Source organism: Staurois parvus, unplaced genomic scaffold, assembly GCF_062004578.1.
Source record: "Staurois parvus isolate SC_StPar_1 unplaced genomic scaffold, SC_StPar_1.0 ptg000704l, whole genome shotgun sequence".
Classification (NCBI taxonomy): domain Eukaryota; kingdom Metazoa; phylum Chordata; class Amphibia; order Anura; family Ranidae; genus Staurois; species Staurois parvus.
Genome location: NW_028318500.1, coordinates 7,120,603 through 7,128,624, shown reverse-complemented (window position 1 = coordinate 7,128,624; position 8,022 = coordinate 7,120,603).

Below are 8,022 nucleotides of genomic sequence, written 5' to 3'. Positions count from 1 at the left end.
AGTTGCACTGAATAAATACAGCTGGATCAAACAAAAATTGTGTCTGTCTTCATTTCAGGCTGCAAAGCAACAAACTGTAATTATTTTAAAGAGGGGTGATTTATTTTTTATGCTCACTGTAAGTTGTACCTGTTTGTCATCTCTACTCTACATCTGTTTAAGATGCTGAATTTATAAAGCTTGTCTGAGAGTTGAAATTACACTCAGCGTTCAGTTAGGTGAGCTCTGAGAGCTGATTGGAGGGAAGAGACACACCCCCTTCACACAGCAAATGGGAACAGACCTGAGCCTGTCAGTCTGCTGGAACTCCCTTCCCTCACCATTTTTCTCTTTATGGCAAGACAACTTGTTAGAAGTGATTTATGATGATAGCAGAGGAAAGAAGCAGCAGACAGAAATGAAACTTGGTGCTCTGGATTGAGACAAGTACACACTATAGAGGGATATACTTTGTTCATATGTTACGTCTGAGGTTTAAAACCACTTTAACTATGAGAGCTTGGATCACTCCTCCTCAACCTGAATGACTAGCATCTGTCCAGTGCTATGGCATAAATAACTTGCATGGTCAAGGCTGGGTTGGATACTCACAAAGCTAGGGAATTCCTTGCTTGGCTGTACAGAAGCATAGGTAGGTCAAAAGAAAAAAACATACTTGTTCCATGCCAGTAAAATGTGTTGAAGAGGTCTTAAATAAAGAAGCTTAAGCATGTATTGCAATATGTGTGAACTAAATATCCCTATTTATTGCATAGTCTGCTGGAAAGGGTATATACCAGTGTGCAGAGGGTCCTTCAGAATTTCTAGTGTTAATATGTGGTTACACCCCTTTAGCACCTGATGGATAAATGCATGCACTAGCTGTTGGGATTTGAGCACGGGATCTCTTGTTTGTTGTATTGTTGGGTCAGCAGCCAGACCTGAACCTTGTAGCTCTCCCCATTGTGTCTTTTCCCCTATGCTAGCATTGTGTCCACAGTAGCATTTGCGTAGGCAGAGCAGAGTAGGACTGGCCATAGAGGCATTACTTTGACGCAGTTGGCCAGCTTAAGCATGTATTGCAATATGTGTGAACAAAATATCCCTATTTATTGCATAGTCTGCTTGAAAGGGTATATACCAGTGTGCAGAGGGTTCTTTAGAATTTCTAGGGTGAATGGGACAGTCTCAAAGGCCCAGCCCTCTCATGGAGACTCACAGAGGAGGTCTTTGATCTCCATACGAGAAAAAGAGAATCCCTCTGCTGTGATTGCCCTTTTACCATATCATGTGATCAGCTGTGTCCGTAGGACACAGCGATCACAGAGATCGTCGGGGGTGTGCAGGAGAGCACATTCTGGGAGGACATCTTATGACATCCATCCAGAACTGGCCGGCCGCAGTGCCTCCATCATTCAGCTATCTGCGGTCGGCAACTAGTTAAGTTTGCCCACTTACAATGAAATGACGGGCCTATGATTTTTATCATAGGTCTATTTTAAATGATAGAGACAGAATATCAACCAAAAATCCAGAAGATACATGATACAAATGTTATAAATTGAGTTGCAGTTCAGAGAGTAAAATAAGTATTTGATCCCCAAACAAAACATGACTTGGTACTTGGAGGAGAAAGCCTTTTTGGGAAGCACAGAGGCAAGATGTTTCATGTTGTTGGTTACCAGGTTTGCACATATCTCGGTGGATTGTGGTCCACTCTTCTTTACAGATCTTTAAATCCTTAAGGTTTCTTGGTTTTGCTTGGTAACTTGAAGTTTTAGCTCTCTCCATAAATTTCCTATAGGATTAAGGTCTGGAGACTGGCTAGGACACTCCATGAACCTAATGTGCTTCTTCGTGAGCCACTCCTTTGTTGCCTTGGTGGTATGTTTTGGATCATTGTCATGCTGGAAAAACTCATCCATGACCTATCTTCAGTGTTCTGACTGAGGGAAGGTTCTCATTCAAGATTTTACAATACAGGGCCCTGTTCATTGGCCCCTCAATGCGACAAAGTCTTCCTGTACCTTTAGCAGAGAAGCAGCCCCAAAGCATAATGTTTCCACCTCCGTGCTTGACTGTAGAGATGTTGTTCTTAGAGTCATAGTCAGCATTTTTTCCTCCAAACACGGCAAGTCGAGTTAATGCCAAAGAGCTCAATTTTGGTCTCATCTGACCACAGCACTTTCTTACAATCCTTCTCTGAATCATTAAGATGTTCATTGGCAAACTTCACAAGGGCCTGGACATATGCCTTCTTGAGGGGGACCTTGTGGGCGCTACAGGATTTCAATCCATGGTGATACATTGTGTTACCAATGGTTTGTTTGTTAACCCTTCATTTCTTTATAAGTGGGCAACCTTACAAAATCTTCAGGGGATCAAATTATTATTTCTCCCACTGTATGAATGTTGTATATGTAAATACTGTGTAAGGTATACACAGTTGATTATTCTTTTACTAATAACTCCTTGGCCTACAGAAGAATGGTGGAGAGGGATGGAGCAGAAAAACAAAAAACTTTTTTTTTCTCTTCTGTCCCTCTCCACCATTCTTTTGTAGGCCTTGGATGATTTTGTATATGTAAATACTGTGTAATGCATACATAGTTGATCCTTTTGCTATGTTCATAATTATGTTTGTCTGTACAGCCATATTAAAGTGTTACTAAACCCAGGACCCTGCATTCACTATATCTGGTCTCCCACAGTACACACAACAGGGAAATGCAAGTGTAGTAAATTTAAACTGCTAAATACCTTTTCTCATCAGCAGTTAGAGCAGTCTTGTGACATATATCCATGTCTAGCCAAGCACTGGTTAACGCTTGTAGGAATTTGTATTCTGCTCAATGAGGATGCAGGATCCCTGACCCTCTGTCTAAGCCAGGGGTAGGCAACCTGCAACTCTCCATCTGTTGCAGGACTACAAGTTCCATCATGCCTCTGCAAGTCATAGCTGTGACGGTCAGTTCTGTAATGTTGCAATATCTCATGGGAAATGTTGTTCCACAACAGCTAGAGAGCAACAGGTTGCCTACCCCTGGTCTAGACAGTGCTTATTTTATTGGCCCTATGCTGATCACCTGCACTCTCACAAGGAAAAAAAAAAAAAAAACTTCTCTAGCAATACACACCAAACTGAGTATGTGCAGAGTGACTCCACACTGATATGTCCTATCAGGAGATAAGGGGGGCCCACTGGAAGAAGGGGAGGATCAGAGAAGTCAGGATCAAGCAGCATTTTTACACAATGCAGAGGATTAACCCCTTAGGGGCCACAGTGAGTATAACATGCATGCATTACTGCATATACAGATTTATTTTACTGTTGGGGATTTAGTAACACTAACTCCTTATATATGAGCATAGATCCTGAAGAAACAGTTGTGTGAAACGCATCAATCCTTTACATCCTGGTCATATTGGGTGAAATTGGCATGCGACTTGCATGCTATGCGACTTGCAAATTGCTTGCCAAGTCACACCCTACTGTCCGCAATTAGAGCGGTCATATTGGTGCGGTTCCGACTTGGTCAGAGCCGCACTGATCTCTAAAGTAGTACATGTACTACTTTTGGTGCAATTTGCACAGACGGCTGTGTCAGATGTTTTGCAAATTGCACCTGAAATCGGCATCACACCGACTTTGAAATTATGCGACTTCACTGTAAGTTGCACAATTTTAAAGTCGAGCTTGATGTGACCGGGGTGTTAGACCTTTATTATACGCACATTGCAAGTCTTTAAAAACAGCCCAGATATGGCTTATGACAGCCAACTGTACACATTTTAGAAATGCTTTTTAATCGTTGTAATAAATATTCTGCTATTTACTCCTATTTTAACACATTTAAAAGTCCCATGATTATTGTTTCCTCTTCCCCCTGGGAGCTTTTTAGGAGGACAAAGGAATTCTCTTTTTCTCATAGCATGATGGAGATGGTGCCTTAATAGGTGCTTGATTTGTAGTTCCATCCACATTTTGAATCTGTCTCCGATGTCAAGTCCCCAGCACAAGTTCCTGAGAAAGAGCAGAATTGTCCTGGAAGGAAGACCTTTGCATGGGCTGTGTCTAGATGTAGGCCCAAGGCAAAGTGAAGGCTGGAGAACAGATATTTTTTTTTTTTTTTTTTTTTTTTTTTTTAAGGTTGATCACCAAATTGCATGCCTGAAGAATCACAAAGTACTCCAAAGAAGGAGAACCAGCCACAGGGTCATGGGTGGCCAAAGCTTATTGATGTACTTTGGGAGTGAAGGCTGGTCCATGTAGGCTAATCCAATGGAAGCACTGTTGTAGCTCAAAGTGCAGAAGTTAAAGGTTGAACTAGAAAGGTGTCAGAACACACAGACCATCTCAGTTTGTGTACATGTTGTTGTGGCTGCAATGGGCACATTAGTATCAGAAATGAGTCATGGAACAATGGAAGACGGTTCAAGACTATATCGAAGAACAGAGTTAAAGCTGTTGACTGTCTTCAGATTCAAGAGATCTGAATCCAATTGAGCATCAGTGGGATGTACTGTTATAACAAATCCAATCCATGGAGGCCCCACATTACAACTTACAGGGCTTAAAGCAGTGGTCACTAAATGGCGGACCGCGACCACCCCAGCAGCGTTGCCGCCCAGAGCGCCAAGACAGATCTGCCACTGAGCAGGGTGGTCGTCACGGCAACATGACATCACGTGTGCACCCCACCCCGTTCAGCTCAGTCTCTCACTCCCTGCCTGTACACAAGCGTCCAGCAAGGATCCCAGCACAGCTCCCGTCTGCCCTCATGGTAGGGTGTAGTCTTACAGGGACACTCTGATGGACACATTGAATGTTAAGGGGCAAGCTGATGGGCACAACCTAGAATGTGCCCATCAACATAACGTGCTCTGCAGCATACCCCTTATTTTATATTAAGGGCACTCTGATGGGCACATTTTATGTTAAGGGGGAACGTGATGGAAAGGGGCACTCTGACAAGAACACCTGCTTTAAGGTGGCAATGAGATGGGAATACATGATGTAAAGGTGCACTCTGATGACAACACATAATGCAAGGAAGCACACTGATGGGAACACCCTATTCGGACCTCAGCCAGAAGAAATTTTAGTGACCGGGCTTCCTTGAATTTTAAATCAATACCCCTGGCTTAAAGGATCTGCTACTGACAGCTTCATGCCAGATACTACAGCATACCTTCATAGGTCTAGCAGAGTCCATGTCTCAACAGGTTACAGTTGATGTTATAGCTGATCAGTGTATATCTCCCATATGTCATGTCAGATAGTGTAGCATTGGGGACCACACTTTGCAGAGATGCCATAAAGCATCAGATGAGCACCAGGGAATTAGCCCAAAAATGGATGTTACTGTAGTACTCAACAGGCACTATATACTAACAATGTTTCATGTCAGTTTACAACTACTTTAACCGCTAGCCTACAGGGCACTTATACCCCCTTCCTGCCCAGGCCAATTTCCAGCTTTCAGTGCTGTTGCACTTTGAATGACAATTGTGTGGTCATGCAACATTGTACCCATATGACATTTTTATTTTTTTTGTGACAGATAGAGCTTTATTGTGGTGGTATTTAATCAACTCTGGGTTTTTTATTTTTACTTAAACCAAAAACCACTGAAAATTTTGAAAAAAAACAAACATTTGTTTCTTAGTTTTTGTAAATAAGTGATTTTTCAACTTCGCTGATGTGCGCTTATGAGGCTGCCCTGATGGGCATTGACAGGCATCACTGATGGGCACTGAAAGGCAGCACTCATATGTGGCACTGATATGCAGCATTGATGTGCACTGGTAGGCACTGAAAGGTGGCATGGATGAGCACTGACAGCTGGCACTGCTGGGGCTACACAGATCATCAGGGCACATGTCCCCTCTGAGTAATGCCGATTACCTGCTCTCCTCTGGAGCTGTCAGCGTGACAGCTCGTGAGGAGAGAAATGCCGATAACCGGCATTTCCCTGTTTACATGCGATCAGCTGTGAATGGACACAGCTGATCACATGACCAAGCAGACATCTTCGGCTCTTTCCGTTGACCGGTGATCCGCTGTGTCCAAGGGACACAGCGCACCGCCAATCACCTCACACTCCCGGAGCCGCGCATGCACGGTTAGAATGGGAGGACGTCCTATGACGTCCTCCCAGAACGAGAACCACCTTGTGTCTGTCATTTTACTATACGGCAGGCGGGAGGCAGTTAAAGAATATATGAACCCTTCCCTTGGAAAACAACACATTCAGTTTAAAATAGAAACAAAAACATTTGTGTATGAGTATATACATAAAATAAAAAACATTTTTTTTTCCCCTCTAAGTGATTACATGACCTGGTCTCAGCTGCATAGGGGACTTTGAGAAGTGGAGAAACAGCAGCACACTATCTTCCCAGTGAATGGCTGTTGGGAGCATATCAAAACAAGTCTGATTATTGGTGGAGGCAGGCTGTGCTCCCAGCACAGCCAGAAAACTGACCACACCAAGATGGACATGCTCTCATGCCTAGCATGGTCCTTTCAAAATAGGAAAGCAGGGAGACTGGCAGGAACACCAGGTATTTCATGCACAAGAATAAATGCAAAGAGAAAAGGATACCTTTTAACATAAGTACACATTACAACAGACACATAAGTAATATAAAATGCTTGGGTAACGTTCTTTAAAATTTGGTTCATCTGACAAAATCCTCAACGAAATTTGACACTGCATGGCTAGCTTTAAAGAAGTTTACCCAAAACGTGATTTTAAAAAAAAAAATGTTCTTTAGCAGGGAATATACATTCCACATTAATATTGGTGTGTACTGTAATCCCAGAGCCTCTGAGCAGCAGTAACTCTTTAGGCTCTCAGCAGATCAGCCTCTACATTTCTGGCACAGTGCCTAAAAATAGAGAGCAATGCAGAGCAGGGGAGACAGTATTACTGGAATTTTGATATATAAAAAAACATTGCAATTAGGTGCCTATATTGTTTATACCAGGAAAAGGGGTCATCATGAAGTGATATAGCAGGACTTAAAGTTCCACTTTAAGTTGCCAATTACTACACTTATGTCCCTAACTGGTAATATGGATAGTGACCTTGAAGGCCAGGGTGGAGGGTCATTGCTCTAACAATTTCAAAATGAGTATTGGTTCAGCCTGCCCACCTCTTCGTAGATTCTCTAAGGTGTGCAGGTGGCTGTTACACTTTAACAAAGGCTTTGTGATACCTGACTGAACGATATATAGTGCTGTGAAAAAGTAGTTTCCCCTTCCTGATTTATTTTTCTGCATATTTGTCACACAAATGATTCAGATCAAACAAATTTTATTAATACACAAAGATAGCCTGACTAAATACAAAATGCAGTTTTAAAACGATTTCATTCATTTATGGAAAAAAGCTGTCCAAGCTGGACCTCTGCTGAAAAGTAATTCCTCCCCCCTCCCCCAAATCATGAACTATGATTAACCACATTTTTTGGAAAGCAGTTAAATTTCACTTGCCACACACAGGCCTGATTACTGCCAGACCTGTTGAATCAAGAAATCACTTAAATAGAAGCTAAGTGAAGCACTCTAAAAGATCTCAAAGCAACACATCATGCAGCGATCTAAAGAAATTCAAGGAGAGATAAGCAACAAATTGACATGCATCAGTCTGGAAAGGGTTACAAAGCCATTTCTAAGGCTTTGGGACTCCAGTGAACCACAATGAGAGCCATTATCTACAAATGGACAAAAAGTGGACCAGTGGAGAACCTTTCCAGCAATGGCCGGCCTACCAGAATTACTCCAAGAGCACAAAACAACTTATCCAGGAGGTCATAAAAGAACCCAGAACAGTTAAATAACTGCAGGCCTCCCTTGCCTCTGTTAAGGTCAATGTTCATGATTCAACAGCAAGAAAGCGACTGAGCAAAAATAGCATCCATAAGAGTTCCAAGGCGAAAGCCATTGCTAAAGAAAAAAAAAAACACAAAGGCTCATCTCACATTTGCCAAAAAACATCTTGACTATTCCCAAGACTGTTGGGAAAATATTCTGTG